At 62.4% G+C, this 18,721-nt stretch overlaps 1 protein-coding gene across 15 annotated transcripts in view; it reads left to right on the top strand.

Annotated features, from left to right (window-relative positions):
• Positions 1-18,049: 18,049 nt before the first annotated feature.
• TCF3 (transcription factor 3) overlaps positions 18,050-18,721 on the top strand; it is a 35,691-nt gene continuing 35,019 nt past the window's right edge. For all 15 annotated transcript variants that reach the window (XR_010840480.1, XM_067033166.1, XM_059060180.2 and 12 more), the window contains exon 1: positions 18,050-18,157. The gene's annotated coding sequence lies outside the window, so the exon portion shown is untranslated. The remainder of the gene's footprint in view (positions 18,158-18,721) is intronic.

Raw genomic sequence — 18,721 nt, 5'->3', positions numbered from 1 at the left:
GAATCTGGAGCAAGGAGGTGGGGAGAGCTTCACGATGTGTATTTTCTGTTCCTGGACCTCAGAAACTCCAGTCATGGGTTCCCCAAAAGCTGAGCCGAAGACCAGGGCTGAGTGAGGGTGATTATCCAGGGGCCCACCCAGGAAGGATCTTGAAGGACACACCCCAGAATGGTCACTGTCAAGGACAAATGACAGGCACTCATCCATCAGGTCATGGAGGGATATTGCCCCTCCCCTCCAGTCCCTCCGGAAGCACATAGGAGGCCTCAGTCTCGCCGGGAACAGGCAGCTGCAGCTATGCTGAAATTACAGGGGCCATGGGGCCAAGACGCCAGCCCCCAAAGTGTCTGCTGTTGGGGGGGCATTTGCTGAGTGTCACCCACATTCTGGGACAGAAGGGGTCCCTTCCCTCAGTGAGGTGAGGCTGGCAGGGAAAACAGAGGACAAACAGGTTAAAAAAAAAATCACCGGGACAGAGTCCCAGGTGTCAGAGACGTGAAGGAGGCCCCTTGGGGTGGGGAAGGTCAGGGAGGTCAGCAGAGACAGATGAGTTTGGATTTTCTCCACAGGGCACTGGGGAGCCATAGATGGCTCTTGCACAGAGGAGGGATGTGATCTGATTTTTGTTCTTGAATGTTCCCCTGACAAGTCCAAGTCCGCCAGCAGGCAGGGAGTCTGGGAAGCATGCACCAGGCAGAGGGCACAGCGTGCATAAGGAGAAAACCAAGCTTGAGCGGTTTAGCCCGTGGCCAGCTGGCGGGGCTGGTGTCTGCCTTCCAGAAGCAAGGCAGCGGGAAGAGGGCTGCTGAGCGGTGGAGCGTCCAGAGGGGTCAGTCTGAGTTCTCCCCACCCTCCCCGATCGCTCCGGGGCCTCCAGGCAGCTCACCTCCTGCTCCAGCCTCAGTCTCCCCGTAGGCCCAAGAGCGTTGGTGTAACCCCGACCTGCTGGGTTGTTTCACCCGGACGTTGGCTCCTGGTGCCCTGGGGACCCCCAGACCTGGGCCTGAGCCCCTTGTCTGCAACCTTGGCCCTGCCGCCCACTGGCGTCCCCTCTCAGGCAACGTCTTCATTACGGAGCCGAGTTGTTTAAATAAATGAATTAATATTGACGAACCATCAGTGACCTAATAAATGATTAGTTAAGGCACACATACATCACGCCGCGGGGACGCCGGGAGCCCTTAATTACTGCTTCGGAGGGACCTGCAGGGCCACGGCCGCTGCCCTGCACCCCTTCCCGGCCCTGGGCCCCTCCCCGGTCACCCTGCTCCTCTCCGGGTCTCGGGGGCTGGGCAGGAAGGCAAACCTGGCCCGTCGCTCCATCCCTGCCCTAGCTCAGGTGTCCACGTGGCCTTGGAGCAGCCTCGACCCAGCCTCCCCGCCCGCCCCCAACGTCCCTTCCCTCCCAGCGGCCAGGAGGCCTGGTTAAAAGCACGACTCCTTCCTCATCCACCCATCACTCTAATGCCTCCTGTGGCTCCTCAGCGGGCTCAGAAAAAGACCCCACACCTCACCATGGCCCACAGAACCTCCTGCATCTCGCTCTTCCCTCCGCCTGGAAGGCTGTCTCCCCTCTGGGCCCAGGCCATCCTGCTCGCCTCAGCCTGCAGCCCCTCGGGGTGGATCTAGACGGAACTATGGGGTGGGTATGCTCCAAAACCAGGCCTGGAGGCAGCAAAGGGGACGGAGGCCCAGCACTCGGGGCATCGGCCCTCCTCTGGCACCCTTGTCCTGGCCGCTGCCTCAGTTTCCCTAGCAGGATGTGAGGGGAGGTCCCTGCGGGAGGGGGTCAGATCTGAAAGGCTGCTGGGTTCATTCCTTCTCTCCTCTCCCTCCACCCAGTGTCCGCTCACCACGGGCGCCCGGCCCTTGGGGGGCCCCAGGCTCAGGGACAGAGCCCAAAACAGACTCTCCCATCCTGCGTGAAGGTGAGGGCTGAGCCGGGGGGAACGGATGGGGCCCTGCGTGTCTCCTCTCAACTGCCTGGAGACCCAGCCCTTTGGGGGTCTACAGTGCGGTAACATTGTCCAGAGAGGGCGGGGGCCCTGCCAAGGCCACACAGCCCAGTGGCCTCGGACTCTGCTCTGGGAGGGGCGGGGGCATCCGTGGAGCTTCTCAAGTTTTCGTGGCCCTGAGCTCCTGGGCCAGCCTCTCCCGCCTCCCCCACGAGGCTCTTGATGGCTGGGGGCTCGGGGCTGGGGCACCCAGCAAGGCCACGGCCAGTGGCTTCTGCGAGGAGGTGAGCCAGAGCTAAGAGGTGGGGAGACATGTGACTGCAGCAGAGCCCAGAGACAGAGATGGAGAGAGAGGGGTGGAGAGAGACAGAGAGATAGGGAGAGACAGAGGGACAGGGAGAGACAGAGGGTTGCAGAGAGACGGAGGGCTATGAAAGGGCACCCGGCGGGCCCCTGGGGGAGCCCTGTGCTGGGGTGTGCAGGGGAGACTCTGGGAGGACATGGGTGGATCCTTCCTCCCCAGCCCTCCCCGTTGCCCGGCCCCCAGACAGCCCCTCCCACGGTCACCTCTGGGCCTTCACGGTGCATCTATTAAGCTCCTGCTGGGTGTAGGGCCCTTCTGGCTGGCTGGTCTGGGATCGCCTGTGGGCGTGCTCCCCTCCCGGGACCTCCCTCTACTCAGACCCCTCCTCCAATGGCCAGGCCCCTTCCCTGTGTGCCTTCCCTGGTGAAGCTCTCAAGGTCACACTGTGTGGTTTTGGCCCAAACCTGGCTTGTCCCCACTTTTGTCTAAACTGCCTCCCTGGCTCTGGGCCTCAGTTTCCCCACATTCAGAACCTCAGAAATACACCATCAAGCCCCTTTCCTCAGAGATCGCCTGAGGGTCAGGCAGAGATGCATCTGGGTTTAGAACTCATCTTCTGGGCTCTGCAATAAAGCCCCTCCACCTCCCTGACCCTGTTTCCTCCTTTGTAGACCAGATGGGTCATATTTCCTGCCTCACAGGGCTGTTGAGGGGATGAAGGCGGTAGCTGGAGCGTACAGTCTGCACTCAGTAAATGTTGGGAATGATCGGATGATAGAGGTTTGCAGGATGATGAGGCTGGGAGGGTAAACAAGAGGCGACATCCAGCCTAAGCCTTTTGGATTTAATTTACTGCTATTACCACTACTGCTAAGTACTATTGTTTAGCCAATCAACAAACGTTCACTGTAGGAGCATTTGGAACTGGGCTTCAGAGCGCCTCCGGGGAGAGCGTGGGGGGATGTAGGAATCAGCTCGCGCTGCACACCCTGCAGGTGTGCTCACTTGAGGGCCGGCAGGGTCGCGCATGCGCACACGGTAGGTGGTCAAGGAAGTCCGCCTGTGCTCTGGCGTGCCCTTGCCACCCACTCCCCAACCCGAGGAGGAGTGTGAGCCAAGCGGGTCCTGCACGCTGCCTGCGCGGCCCCGTCCACGCGCGTGGGCAGGCCTCGAGTGGGTGAAGTTTTCTCCCCAAGCTTCAGAAGTTGGTGGAGGGGGCGCCCCAGCCCCACACAGGCGCGGAGGCCCGTGAGTCCTCCCCACTCGACACCTCCTCCGCCCACAATGGGGGGTAAGTCTGCCTTCAGTGCCGCCCACCAAGCTCAAGCACCAACCAGAGGCCTTTGCTGGTGCAGGACGGGGTAGGGTTGGTGGAAGGGCTTGTCCCCCAAACCGGTCCCTTCCCGACCCTTTCCAAGTGACCCACCGGGGAGGCGCCCCAGGAATGAGGCGGGGCCTGCGCGTTCTGGCTCAGCCCCTCGGGCTTGCGAGAGCTCAGGCCTCGGTTTCTCCACGTGTAAAATGCGATCATGGGCTCCCCCAACCCACACCAAATGTTGCAGTGATCAGAGAGGACGCGTATAAAGCCTTCGCAGTGGATGGTAATAATACCATTTGATTATGTTTTTGTATATAGTGACTATTGAATTCACTCTCCCCGCACATGAGGCGCTCAATATATGTGGCTGGACAACGGCCCACCCCTCTGTGCGCCCCAGTTTCCAAACTCACAAGATGGGGGCACCGGCTATCCACCCCTTCATCCCTCCCGAGAGGACAGGGCCTCCCGCACCCGGGAAGCGCCCAGCGTCCGGGCCCCGAGACCCAGCCCCAGTGCCCTTCGGGGAGCCGTTTACAAGAAGCCTGCAGTCCCGGCACGGACCCCGCCAGGCTGCTGTTCCCAGCCCATATAATCTAATCGTGTTTCCAAGGTTGCGATCGATAACCCGAGGCCGCGCCAAAACGAGGCTCTTAAAGGGCCAGCGGCCCCGCCCGGCAAGCAGGGAGGGGGTCCCCAGCTGCCCCCCAGTATCTGCCGCAGGGTGGGAAGGCCCTGGGTAAAGAAAGGCTTTTGCGTCAGCACAGCGCGTTGCGGGCCCCCACCCCCAGGCTGTGTGTTCCTGGGCCAGCAACCTGACCTCTCTGAGCTGGAGGTGCATCCTCTGGAAAAGGGGGCCCGGCAGGCCCACTGCAAACCGCCTCCACATCTGTACCTCCCCGATGGGGAAAGTGAGGCTGAGGTATCTTCTGTACTCTGCTGCGCCCCCAGCCACAGTGTCCCCACTCAGCGCCCCCCAAGGTCCCCCAAGGCTCCCTTGGCCCTCCCCCCCCCCCCGCGGGCCAGGGTTACCTGTCTCAGGATCTATACAAACGCACTTAGCGATCAATGTCCTCACAGGCCGGGCTCATCGACCTGCCACCGGGCCCCCTGTGGCCCCAACCCCTCTGCACTGCTCTGCGGAGCTGTGCCCCCCCACAGCTGAGGAAGGGAGAGAGCCAATTCCTCCTGGTGTGTTTGGGGACCTTCCCCTGACCGGAAAGGGAAAAACCTAAAGGCCCCTGGGGGTAAACTCTTCCGAAGCAGTGATGGAAGGATATTCTAGAAGCAGTGATTATGGAATAGTCTAGCAGCGGTGACAGTGGAATCTTCTAGAAGTGGTGATAGGGAATATTCTAGAAGCAGTAATGGTGGCCTGCGGCAGCAGTAATGGAATATTCTAGAAGCAGTGATGGTGGAATAATATAGAAGCGGTGACAGTGGAATCTTCTAGAAGTGGTGATAGGGAATATTCTAGAAGCAGTAATGGTGGCCTGCGGCAGCAGTAATGGAATATTCTAGAAGCAGTGATGGTGGAATAATATAGAAGCGGTGACAGTGGAATCTTCCAGAAGTGGTGATGGCAGCCGGCTCAGGAGCTGGAATGTGGACTTGCCTGGCGTGCTGTGGACACAGCCCAGGTTTCCAGGGCCAGCTCTGACCAACGCCCGGCCAGGCGGCCTTGTTGTCAGCCGTAAATTGGGATGAGGAGCAGGCTGTCCTCCTGGTCCTCACATGTCGTGAGTGCTCGGAAGAACAGGCCTGGACCTGACTTGGAGTCAGTGTGCACCCAGGGCTTGCTTCATCTCTGATCCTGCTGATCCTACCCCCAGGGACCCTCCCTCCCCCTCCACACCTTGCCACCCCCATCCTGGCTGAGGGACCCCTGTCCTAACCCTGCAGCATCCCCCCACCCCGCACTCCAGGCCTGACCCCACTTCCTTGTCACCGTCCAGGTCCAGGATCGGGGCTGCCGGGGTGAGAGGAGATTGATGGAGCCCCTGACCCCACGGCCACCGTTGCCAAGGAGATGGCCCCTGGGGGCTGGGCGGGGGTGGCCAGGCCGGGGGTGACAGAGGGACAGAGAGAGGGAGGAGAGGGAGGTGGGGATAGAGGGAGGGGACAGACAGACAGAGGGAAGGACAGAGGCACGGAGGGAGGGGCGCACATCAGAGCCTCCCGGGGAGCATGTCAGCTCTACCAACAGCTGAGGGGTGGCCCGGGAACCGGCATTCACCCTCCCTGTAGCCCACCTTTGATGCACCACTGATGGCCTTCTGTGTGCACACTGGGCTTAGACCACCCGGGGTCAGCCTGCCTCCATGGTGGCCTCTCATCCGTGCACGCCCAGGAGACCAGGTGAGGCATCCTAGAAGAGGGGCCACTGGCACAGGGCCCCACAGGATGAATAGGAGTTTGAGGGGTGGAGAGGGAACAGTAAGGAAGAGTGGTGTGAGTGGAGAGGAAGGGGTGGGAGGCTGCGGTATCAGGCAGGCTCCATGATGGCGGCACTTCTCCGAGGCTCGCGGAATGTGGCTGGTTGTCAGAGCCGGGCATAGATTTCCCATAATCATGGGGACTGCTGGGCGTGTCCTTCAGACAGTCGGGCCTCTGAGCTGTTTCTCAGGTAGGTGCCCATGGGGTGCCGGACATGAGGGGCGACTTCACAGAGCACAGGTCATCATGGGGGAGAGGCAACAGCCGACACCGAGACCTGGGCAACAAAGGAAAGAAATGGGGTGGGGGACCTTGTGGGGGCCAGTGCTGGCCAGAGGTGACGCCAAGCAGGGGACATGCCAGCAGAGTCCTGGGGAGGTCTGGGCCAAAGGCCACAGCAAAGGCCCAGATGTCCGCTCGGCCAGAAGCTCCCTGTGCAGGAGCTGGGAGTTTGGAGCAGGTGACATGGAGCCTGTGGCCACCGATGGGAGGAGATTGAGGGTAGGCCATAGAGAGAGCAGGCACGGAGCAGCATGGGCGCCAGGACCCCAGGGAGGACGGGCCCACGGTGGTCAGGCAGCTGAATTGGTAGGAGGGGGTCCTGCTGGAACCGGGGTCTCCGAGGGGGGAGCCCGAGTGTGGGCTGTGGCTTTGAGTGAGCACAGGTGTGTACACAGATATACACATGAGCATGCCGGAGCACACATGCGTGTGCCCCATCACAGTGCACATGTGTGAACACGCAATAAACATGCCAGAATATGTGGACTTGTGTTTGCCAGGACATGCGCATCTGCGGATATGCCAGGCAGCACGTGGAGACTTACACGTGTGACCATGCAGGAGGGCGGGCAGACAGATCATGGCACAAAGGAAACGTGGACGTCTGGGCACGGCCAGCACGTGTGCACACGCATGAACAAACATAAACACGCCTCACGAGTGCAAACACAAATGTGCGTGCATGTGCACGGACACGCCAGGGCACACGTACACATGTGAACACAACTGAGCACTCTATACCCAAACGAGCTGTTGCAGCCCGTGTGGGCACACACGTCAACGCAGACACGCCAGCGTGCAAGCAGGACCGAGCGCCTGAGCACAGCTGAGAGCTGCGTACACGCGAGCACAGCGTACTCACACGTGCGAGGACCCGCCCGGGCACAAGTGGACTTACCCGCGCGAGTCGCAGCGCCGCGAGCACTCATAACCCAGGGGCACAGGGCACACTCGTGCGCAGATGGTGGCCGCTCACAGCAGGCGCCCCGCGGGTTTCTGGGCGGCGGGCGCCCCCTAGTGGACAACGGCCGCGGCCTGGGCCCGGCAGCGCGTTTGTCCCGGGTAGCGCAGAGGAGGGTCCGGACCGGGAGACCCCAGCGCCACCGGGTCAGGCCGGGAGTCAGCGTGGGCGTAAAGTGGTCAGATTAGGGTGAGAATGGGACGGGAAGGTTTGGAGAGGCAGGGCGGGAGGGGTCTGGACAGGGTCAGGACGGGGCAGCCGGGTCGGGCCCCCATTTCTTTTCTCACCAATGAAGCCTCTCCATCCCGCGCATTGGCGCCCGCGCGCCCGGGGCCGGGGAGTCTGGCCCGGCTCGGTATCCCCGCACCCGGGGGCTTCCCGGGGTCCCCCAGCGCGCGGTGGTCTCCATAGGGTGAGGGTTCCGAAGACGGAGGAAAACCGACAGCCTCACCTCGGGGCGCCACCAGGTGGCAGCACGCGCCTAAGTGCTCACCTCGGGCCTGAACCCCAGGACCCCGAGTCCCCAGGGTCCAGCCCCCGCCCCCGCGGCCCCTGGGAGGGGAGCGGTCTGGGAGGACCCTGTGTGACCCCGAGCACGCGGCCTCGCCGCTCTGTGCCTCGGTTTCCCAGCTTCGCGTTGGGGACCTGGAGGTGACAGGGCTGGACACATGCATGGGCAGGGTGGCTCAGAGGACCGCTGAAGAGGTGACCTTGCAGGGAAAGGAGGAGCACACCCGGCGCGGGGAGTGGGGGACTGCATGTGCTAAGACCCCGAGGTGGGCAGGTGGGAGCTGGAAGGCGTCCTGAGCCTGGTTTCAGAGAGCCTGGGGCCAACCGTGGGGCGCACCGCACCCACCACGGGGGCTGCGGAGAGTGGGGGTGGGGGCGGGGCTTCTGGCCTGACCGCAGGAAGTGGGGATGACTGTTGGATCCAGGGTCTATGAGAGAATCCACGGGTTTTAAGGCAGTCTGATCCTAAATTCTTAACTTTCCCATTATGGGATGCTCAGGATGGACCCCTGGGGGACATGGTCCCTATGACCCGAGGGTCAGGGATCCTGTCCCCAAAGACCCAGGCCCCAAGGCCCAGTGAGGAATGCCCCTTCCTCAACCCTCAGCAGTTCCAGAGTTTCTGCACCTTTAACATAATGCGGCAAAATTAGCAGCTCTGCCTGCATTAATATGCAAAAATGCAAATCAGGGGTGATTAAGCCACAGCCCCCAGAGGATATTTCTGCCTTGATGGATTCTATTGTCAGGGAGGTGCTGCTGGCAGAGGTGGGGTGATGTGGCCTGGGTGGTAAGGGTCCTAGGGTGGAGGGTCACCCAGCTCCCTGCCCCCACAGTGTCCTCCTTGCTGCTTGTACACCCTGGGGGGCCGGGAGGAGGGTACGGACACAGTGGGCAGGGGCACCCAGCTCAGCTTGCTGTGTGACCTGGGGGTTGGGACCCAGGAACTTGGCTGAGGGTGGCCCCAGGCCTCAGGGCTTTTGCACAGGCTGGGGCCCCCCACCAGGATCACTCCTGGCCTCTGTATCCTCTCCCCGGGGCCCTCTCGGGCCACCCAGCTTGGACCCCCGGCAGGTTCAGTTGCCTATAAAGTGGCTCCTTGGTGACTGTTTCTTCCCAGGCTGGCTGTGACCCACCCCCACCACCACCCCGTGCCCTGGCCCAGAGAGGGTGCCCACAAACACTCTACAGGTGGGAGACTTGCTCAGGGCCCCCCCAGCCCATGAGAGGCGTGTCCCAGGCTCCCCATCTGGGGAGGGATAGAGACCACAGTGAGGGTACAGAGGCCCGGGGTGTCCTTCAGTTCATGGAGTCATGCAGGCGGGTCGAAGTGAAGGGGGGATTCTAATGCCCTGAAAGGGGGCCAGCCCCGCCCCCAGCCCCGACGGAGGAGGCAGAGAGCGAGAGAGGAGAGACAGAGACAGAGATAAAGAAACAGAGACCCAGAGAGACAGAGGGGGACAGGCAGAGAGAGTGATAAAGAGAAACAGAGACCAAAAGAGAGAGAGAGACACCGAGAGACAGTCCCCGTGCAGCCCCTCCCTGCAGAGCCCCAAGTTGGCGTAGGGCCAGCCGCCAGCTGCTGCCTTCCCCTCCCCCTCCCGCCCTCCCTCCTGCACTCTGGGTGGGGGTTGGGCTCCAGGAGCCCCAGCTGCCACCGCCACACAAGCAGGCCCGTTAGGCGCCCCACCAGCTGCCTCAGGACCCCGCAGCCCCCTGAGCCGGAGGAAATGCCTTTGCCTGGGCGGGGGCTTCTAAGTTCCTCTCTCTGCCTGACCTCAGGCCTCTCCCTCTGAGCCTTAGTTTTGTCACCTGTGAAATGGGGACCACCGTCCTCCCCGGCCTCTCCACTCAGTGGGTGCCCACCCTGTGCCAGGCCCAGGCCTGGGGGCTGCCCTGCAGGAACTGGGGTGGGGGCACTAAGCAAGCAAATCAGACAGTCCTGGGCATTGGTGGGGCGAGGGGCGAGGGGCGAGGGAACAAGCCAGCATAATAGGCTGGAGAGTGAGGGAGAGAGGTGTTCCCGGCCAAGGAGCCAGCCGTGCAAGGGCCCTGAGGTCAGAATGAGGTGTGGTGTCCAAGGAACAGGGAGGAGGAAGCCAGTGTCCCTGCAGGAGCTGGAGGGAGGCCAGGTCAGAGCGCACACAGTCGGTGCTTCTGCCCCCAGTTTGCTCCTTCTCCGGATCCCCCCCACCACACTCAGGCCTGCCGGTACCCCAGCCCTGGCTGGGCGGTATCTTTGTCCCACCTGACACAGTCAGGCCCCAGGCGGGGAAGGAATTAGGAGCTGGTGGGCGAATTTCTCGTTCTTCTCTGCGCCCATTCTGCAGAGCTTATAAGTGAGGCACAGAGAAGTCACGGGCCGCCTGGGGCCAGCTGGGGGTGGGAGGAAGCCAAGGAGCAGTGAGGGGCCAGGCTCCACCCAGACAGCAGGGTGATGGGGAGGCCAAGCCAGAGAAACCAAGAACTGGATGGTTCCGTGGGTTTGAGGGAGGACCTCCACTCTCCAGGCTCCGTGCAACGGGGTAAACTGAGACAGGGACCTTCAGAGGGGATGCTCCGTCGCCCCGCATTACCCAGTTCCTCTGGGCAGTGCTTGGGGCCGTCCCTGCCCTCGGGGAAGGGGCCCCCCCTCCGCACTCCCCTAGCACCTGCCCGGAGACCAGGCAGCCCAGCCTCGCCCCTGATGGGTGGCATGCTCACCAGTCTGCTTTACCTGGTGAGAACTCGGGCCCCAAGTAGGGAAGTACCCCACGCTGGACTCTCTCCTCAGTGCTCCCTGTACTTGACTCAGTCTCAGTGTCACCCTTTGTGGGGGGGCCTCCCCGGGGCACCTCCCCAGGTTTCCCCTCCAAGGATCCCGGGGCAGCTGGAAGCCTGCTCCTTCCAGGGAATGCCCAGTGAGCCTGGTCTCCGAGGGGGTCAGGGATCCCCCAAGTGGAAACCCACCCCACCCCATCCCATGGCTCTTCAGAGAACCAACTTCAGCCATGAGTTGAAAATTAAACTTTCTTTTAAGTTAAAAACTACCAGAACACACACACTCACGCAGAAGTACAATCCAACCTCTCAGCTCATCCCACCTCTTGAATATAAATATAAAGTAAGAACTGAAAGTCACCCCTCCACCCCGCACCCAGAGGAACCGCGGAACCCTTGGGGCATTTCCTCCGCCTGTATTTCTTCAATACACACTTTTTTGCGTTGCAAAAAACTTTACTCTCAAAATGGCACCATGGGTCTTGAACTTGTATTTTGTCTGAACAGTCCACCTCGGGTGTCCTTCTGGCTCAGGACAGGTGTGCACACCCCCTCTGCTGTCAGGCAGGATGGTTTTCCTTGTTCAGTCACGTTGGAATTTTCTCACGCTCTAATGAACACCCTCATTTTTATTAGATTCCTGAGTGTTAGGGCTGGAATTGGAAGGGGAGGGAGATCAAAGGGATTCAGAGCTTCTGTGTTTTAATAAGCACTCCCCAGGGCGCCCCCACAACTACCTTCACCATTGCAGGATGTGACCAATCTTTTACTGTTCTGCCAACTATCAGGACAAAAGGTGGTTTCTTCTTTGCGTATTTGTTTACACTTTTTTCAGTCATGAGTGACTAAGCTTCTTTTTCTCTGTCTCTCCAGTGGCTATTTGTGTGTCTTCATGTGTGAACGAATTGTTCCTTTCTTTGCCCAGTTTTCTGTTTGGTTGTTTTCTTATTGATTTGTAGGAACTCTTTGTTTATGAAGGACCCAAATCCTTATTCTGTTACCGTGTGGAAAATATTTTCTCCCCAGATGTCCCACCTCATCTAACCTCATCTGTCGGTCTGTTACAACTCAGAAGCCTATTTATGGAGTCATATTTGAAGATGTTTGTCCCTTTATAGCTCTGGCTTTTGTAACGTTTCCACACCCAAAGAAGGCAAGGAGGTGTGGGGAGATGGGAGGCCAGCCTTTTCAGAGTTTCCTCCAATCCTGGGAGCACAGGGAGCTCAGCTGAGTCAACAGATCCCGCCCCACACATGCTCCCTGCTGGCTGCACAGGACAAGTAGGGGCCAGGTGGAAAGGTTGCAGGAGATGCTGGGCAGAAAAACTGCATCATGTTGATGGGTGACCCCATTGACTTGCCCCTTGTAAACACCTACCCAGGGACCCTGCCCTCAGATGGTCCTGAGCATGGAGCCCTGCTAAGTTCACTGCCTGGTCAGGTGGCTTTGGTCACGTGGCTGCATTCCTCTGGGCCTCAGTTTTACCACGTACAACACGGGCGCCGTACGGTCACTGCCTCACAGGGCTGAGGTGAGATTCAGTGAGATGATACCTGCAGGGAAAGTGCCACTGAGCAGTTCCTGGGGCCCAGAGATGACCCAGTCCAGCCCTACCCAGGGTCATACAGCCAAGACTTGGGGTGGGGTGGGGGTGGGACTTGAACCTGAACCTGTTGGCGAGCAGGGCTGAGGGGCTGGGAGGAGTCCTCACACTCTGGGTCCTCCCCTGGACACCCACCTGTCTGGCCCCAAACCCGTCCCTAGGAACCAGGAGCCCTGCTGGACCTCGGCTGCCTCACTGCCACCCTCCAGGCCTCCGCAGCACCTGGGATGCCCCATGCCTCGTGGAGTGACAGTGAGCAAGGAAGCTTAGGCCCCCACGTGGGGGCCCTTAATCTGGCACGAGTGACGGGGTGACAGAAACGGCAAAAAGACGGACGAATGTTGACAGGAGTTAAAAGACAGGCAGGGCCTGCCTGGCCTGCCCTGAGGGCCGGGGAGGCTTCCTGGAGGAGGTGGCATCCAAGCTGAGGGCCGAAGGATGAGGAGGAGAGAGCCAGGCACAGCGAGAGGAAGGGTGACCCGGGAGGAGGGCACAGCCAGGACAAAGGCCTGGAAACTCACGGGGGTGCTGGGGAGGGGCAGGCAAGGGGTCCCAGCTCCAGACAGGGTGGCCGGGACCGGGGTTGGTGCCAGGGCTCTCCAGGGCCCTCCATGCACACCAGGGAACAGCTTTGATCCCCCAGGCCACACCCGGCCCTGGCCCCAGCTGTGCCCTCTTCCTGATCACCCTTCCTCAACCTTTCAGGCTCAGCTCCCGTGTCCCCAAGGGAAACCACGTTGCCCTCCCGGCTTTCCCCAGCTCCTTTGAGTAAAACCCACACCCCTTAGCGTGGCAAGGTGCTGGCGGCCAGGACGCCCCCCTGTCCCTGGAAGGCACCAGGGAACAGGTGAAGGAGCTTGGGCAGACAGGTGAACCAGGTGTAGGAGGCTGGCCTACCTTAGGCGGGGGCCAGAGCCTTAGTTTGCCCATCTGAACAATGGGTGGTTCCTGCCACATGAAGCTCAGGGGAGCTGCGGGTCTCTGGGGAGAAGGATGTCGCCCCAGGGTGCCCTGGGTATCCAGGAGCACCCCCATGCCGCTGCAGGCAGAAGTCAGTGGGGCCACCCTGTGTGTAGGGGGACGCGGGTAGCAGAAATCAGGCCGGGCTCCCCGTCCCCTGCCCCTGTCGCACCCCCCCAAGCCCCGCCCCGCCCCAGAACTGGGCCGAACAATGCCTGGGGGCCCGGTCCAGGGGGAGGCACCCAGTGTTGACACAGGCCGCCCCGGAATGTGGTGGGACAGGCCCCCAGGGCCCCTGAGTCGGGAGCTGTGGGCACCGGGCCAGGAGGAAGCAGGGCAGCCCTCGACAGGTGGCACCAGCCCCCCGGGGCGGATGGACACAGGGCACGGGGAGGGGGCAGGTCGGGGGCCCGGGTGGGAGAGGCTCAGTGCTCTCGGGCCTGGGCCAGGGCCAGGGGCTCAGCTCGGTCTCAGGGTCTGGTCCAGGGTAGGGGCTCAGAGCAGAATTGGGGCTCAGCTTGGGACGGCGCTCATTCATTCATTCATTCAGCCCCTCGTGGCCAAGCCCGGGCTCTGTCCCCTGGGGCTCTGTCCCCTGGGGCCTTGGCAGGACCGGGACGTGGGCTTCCTGTGCCCCGTTCATCTCTGTCTCCGGCCCTGAGACGGCCCTGCTCGGAGGAGGGCACCACTATTAAGGCACTGAATTCCCAGGCCTCACACCCAGCGCCCACAGGCGGCTGCCTCCTCACCCCCACCCCAGGCAAGCCTTCTGTTACCCCTCAAGCGTACCCCCAGCCCACCCAGCTCACCACCCCACGGCCAGTCCCTCTCTCCCCTAAGGATCATCCCTCCTCCTCCCCTTTGGACCTGCAGCCTCCAAATGGCGCCACTGGGACCACTTCTCTCTCCTGCTCAGACCCCACGGGGCTCCATAGGGACCCCACCCTGGAGACCCAGCGCCCCTGACTTTCACCCCTCTTCCCTCCAATTGTCTGGGCTCCAGCCTCATGGGTTCCTGAAGTCACCTGTGCAGCCCCCCCACCTCCAGTGCGCCCTATTCTTCACCACTGATATCACTCATCCTTCTGGCCACATCCAAGTGTCGCTGCCCCAGGGAACCCACCGCCGCGGAGAAGGGCAAGTTTAGAGCCCCTCCTCATGCCCCAACAATGGGGGAGACGAGGCTGGGGGCTCCAGGCACCCACCCCGCCCAGCCCTCCTGGCCCTCTGGCTCCCTAGGACAAGCTCGGGTGAAAGGACGGGGTCCCCTCCTTATGCCCACGGCTGTGAGCGTCAGGAAAGGCAGGCTTGGGGACTGGCCAGCGGTGCTGCTTCATTGCCCACTTTATGCCCGCCACGGCCGGCACCTCCTCCCTCCTCTGCAGAGGGTAAGAAGCCCCCCACCCTGTATCCAGCGAGAGCCCATGGCCCCAGACCCGAGCAGCAGGCCCTGCAGAGACCTCCCTCCCAGAAGCCAGGGAGAATGAATGAATGAATGAATGAATGAGCCCCGATGATGTCTGGGGTGGGGGTCATGGGGAGCACGGACAAATCGGGGCCAGGCCCCTCCACGGGGGTAGCCCACCAGGCCCCCAGCTCCAGAGGCAGTGCCGCCCCCTGCTTCCCTCAGGACCATGAACCTAGGTTTGTATGTGGGGTCTGGCTTGACTGATAAGGGCCCCTCCCTTCCTCCCGGGCTTCAGAAAAGCAGGGAGGGGCTGGGTGGGGGTGGGCTTGTTCACAGCCCAGGAGAAGGCGCCCACCCTGGAGACAAATAAGCACAATGTCAGGAGGGTGGTCCCCAAGTCCTAAGTCCAACAGATTTCTCTCCGTGGTCAACCGTGGCCTGCACAACTACTGTCTTCTGGAAGTTTCCACCACCATCCCCATGTTCTGTCCCCAGCTGCCCCACTCACTGGTGGGAATCTGTCCTTGGCATGAGTTTGCTCAACCAGGAATGGGGTCCTCCTCCTCTGGGTCCCCAACCCGGGGCAGCACACAGTAGGTTTGGCTTGGGGGGAGGGAAGGCAGCCCCAGGTGGGGAGGCAGGTCCCTGGCTCCAGCCTGCCTGCCCGGCTGGCACCCAAAGGAGAACAAAGGCCGCAGTCAGGAGGGGGGGGGGCGGGCTGTGGCTGGCCTCGAGGGGCCCCTGGCACCAGCTGCTGGCTGCCTGTCCCCGTGCCAGGGCCCTGTAGGGCGCACCCAGGCCTCGGGGCTGGGCAGAGCTTGTGGCCGAGTGGGGCCCCCAAGGGCTGCTCCTCCCGGTGACTCAGCCCCAAGCCGGGTCTCCCCAGGGAAGACAGTGGTGGCCTGTGGGTGCCGGGAGGGCCTTCTGGCAGGTGTGAGCCCCAGCGGGTGGACTGGGCCCCGGGGAGGAGATCTCTGAACCTCATTTTCCTCATCTGTACAATGGGTTTAATCACTCAGGCGTGAGGACCTGACGGCCAAACATATGGATGGAAAGAGCACATTTGGGACTAAAGCGGGGAGCCTTTTAAAAAATTTTATTTATTTATTTATTTGTTTTTGGCTGTGCTGGGAATTTGTTGCTGCGCACGGGCTTTCTCTAATTGCGGCGAGCGGGGGCTACTCTTTGTTGCGGTGCACGGGCTCTAGGCGCGTGGGCTTCAGTAGTTGTGGCACGCGGGCTCAGTAGTTGTGGCTCTCGGGGTCTAGAGCGCAGGCTCGGTAGTTGTGGCGCACAGGCTTAGTTGCTCCGCGGCATGTGGGATCTTCCTGGCCCAGGGATCGAACCCGTGTCCCCTGCATTGGCAGGCGGATTCTTAACCACTGCATCACCAGGGAAGCCCTGGTGGGGAAGCCCTGGTGGGGAAGCCCTGGGGGGGAAGCCTTTGATGGCTCAGCTTGCCTTGGAGGATAGGGACTGGACAGGTCACAGTCACCAGTGTGCGCCAATGTCGAGCCCCAAGCCTGGCACACCATCAGTGCTCAGTATTTGCATGGCCTATGAATGGATCATTCCCCTGCTTCAGTGGGTGTGTCAACTCCAGGAACACTGGCCCCATGCAGGTTAGAACCTTAGCATCGTCGGAGGAGAGGGTGCTGGCCAGACCTGAGTGAGGCTGGGGTCCCGGAGGGGCCTCAGCCCCAGCCTGGTCCTTGAGAAACCCCTCAGGCTAGGAGGAAGCCAGAGCAGACCATGGATTTGTGCGGTCATGGTTGGTCCAGGGAAAGGCTGTGGGCTGAGGGGACCCTCACTTTGGAGACCTAGGTCTTAGAGTGGGGAGAGGCCGCAGGATGAAGGCACATGTCCTCAGCACCTACTCTGTGCCCATCAGTACACGCTTCCATTTTCCTGATGGGGAAACTGAGGCCCAGAGAGTGGCAAGAACTTGGCTGAGGTCACAGTGATGCTGGGAGGGATGAGGGATTTGAACCCCGACCCCAAGACCCTCAGTCCCCTCCCCAGACCTGTGGCACATGGCAGCACTCTGGCCCAGAAGGGGTCAGGGTGAAGGTCAGCCCAGTTCGGATGTAGCAGGAAGAGACTTTATTAGGAGCCCCCTGAGCTCCCCACCTGCCCCTGGGGTCTTCTCCACCCCAGAGGACCCCCACTTTTCTTCCTTCCTTTCAGCCCTGCTCCCTGGACCGAGGGCTGCCCTGCACTGTGGGAACTCAGGGCTCCAGATGGGGTGGAAGAGCCTTCCAGGCAGAGGGCACAGCCAGGGCAACGGCCTGGAGATGAGAATGAGCATGGCAGGTTCTGGAAGGAACAGTGAGGAGGAGGAGGCCGCTGAGGCCAGAGCCCAGTGGGCCAGGGGTACCGTGGCCTCTTCCCAGCCTGGAAGGGAGTGTAGCTTTCTCTCTGTGGACACGGGGGGCCACGAAAGATTGTGTTATTTTTCATTTATGCTGATTATTATTTTTATTCTGTAGGGTCTACATTTTCCAAAAGCTGAAGAGCCCCTGGCTGTGTGTGGGGTGGGGGGGGGCCTTGGGATCTAAGTGGACTCTCAGACCACTGAGAGTGAGAAGGCCTGGTCCGGCCTTAGTACAGCCCAAACTCGGGTCCAAACCCCATTTTACAGATGAGTAAACTGAGTCTCAGGCAGGCAAAGGCAACCAGCAAGTCAGAAGCACAGAGCGGGTTACACGCGGGGCTCTCTGACCCTAAAACTGAGCTGGCATCGGTGGCCCTGCAGGTAAGATTAGTCTGATTCGTTCCCGGGGGTGTGTGTGGGGGTTCTGGAACGCTCACCACACCCAGCACCGGGGTTCAGCATTAGGAACTCAGATACGACCGAGCCAAAACGGCCGTGCGGGCGGCCACGCAAACCTGAGAATAAAACTGCAAGCCCCACCTCCTACCGCTTCTCGCGGCCTCTAGCTCAGAGAGTCCTGCCTCTTCCTTCGCTGGGACGAGCGAAGGGGGCGGGGAGGAGGCGGGGCCTAGTTACGAAAGGCCTAGGGCCCCCGCCAATCAGGCTTTCGCACTCTCCGATTGGCCCCGGTCGCTCTGCCTTATCTTTCCATCTCACGGTCCCACTCGCTTGCGTCAGGCTGTGCACTGAGACCACGTGCGCCTCCGCGCTGGAAGATAGTCCTTGCCCTCGACCCCCGCCGTTGGCCGACGGACCCCCGGCGCGCCCGCTCCAGGCTCCGGACTCCGTTGGACCTCAGCCGCGTTCAGCGGAAGAGTGGGGGCGAGCGGCGACGGCCGGGCGAGCGGGCAACGGCGGAGGGATCCGCGGACGGCGGCGGGGCGGGGCGCGCGCGGGGCGGGGCCTGGCAGGGGCGGGAGGCGGGGCGCGGCGCGGGGTTGGGGGCGGAACATGTCTCCCGCCGCAGGAAGATGAGGCAGCGGCGGCGGCCGCGGGCGTAGCGGGCCGAACCGAGCCCAACGACGCGGCCGGCGGGCACCGCGGGCTCCTGGCACGCCGCCTCCGCCAGCGCCCCGGCCACGTAGGGCCCGCGGGGCGGACACGCGGGGACCCGGGCCACGCGCCGCCGCCCACGCGCGCCCTTCGGGGCCGCGACGCCCCTTTGTCCGGGGGGGCCGTTCATGCCGCCGACCCCCGCGCGCTGCGGGCTGGGCCACGCCGAGCAGGTGAGCGCGCCGGGACCGTCCGCCGCTTGGTGCCCGGTAGGCCGGGCCTCCCCGCGCGGCGCCGGGACGCGGGGACCCGGGGACGCGGGGCGGGGGCGGGCCGGGCGGGGGGCGGCGCGGCCGGAGTCATTGTTCTCCAACTTTGCGCGCTGGAGGGGGCCGGCGACGTGGAGGGCGCGCTCGGGCCCGCGCGCCCCCGCTGGCCGGCACTTCGGGAAAGTTTGCGGAGCCGGGCGGGGGCGCGGGGGGCGCCGCGGGGCCGCCCAACTTCTCGGCGGGGCAGCGGTGCGGAGGCCGCGAGCGCTTCTTCCCCCGGGGGCCCGGCCGGCGGCGGAGTTTGGAGGGGAGCGAGTGAGGGAGAGGGAGCGTCCTTTTGTCTGCGGGGAAGGTGCGCCGCGCGCCTGCGGGGTCGGGCCGGGGGCCGGGCCGGGGGCCACATCTGTTCCGCGCTCCGCAGGCACGGGCGGCGGCTTCGGGGCTAGCAGCGCGGTGGCGGCGGCTGCGCCCCGAGCTTCAAAGGGTTCCCGGGCCGCGCCGCCCGCACCGGCTGCGGGGGGGTGGGGT

This window comes from Kogia breviceps, chromosome 4 (assembly GCF_026419965.1).
Source record: "Kogia breviceps isolate mKogBre1 chromosome 4, mKogBre1 haplotype 1, whole genome shotgun sequence".
Classification (NCBI taxonomy): Eukaryota; Metazoa; Chordata; class Mammalia; order Artiodactyla; family Physeteridae; genus Kogia; species Kogia breviceps.
The sequence above is the reverse complement of the archived record's forward strand: the minus strand, read 5'-3'. Positions and strand labels throughout refer to the sequence as shown.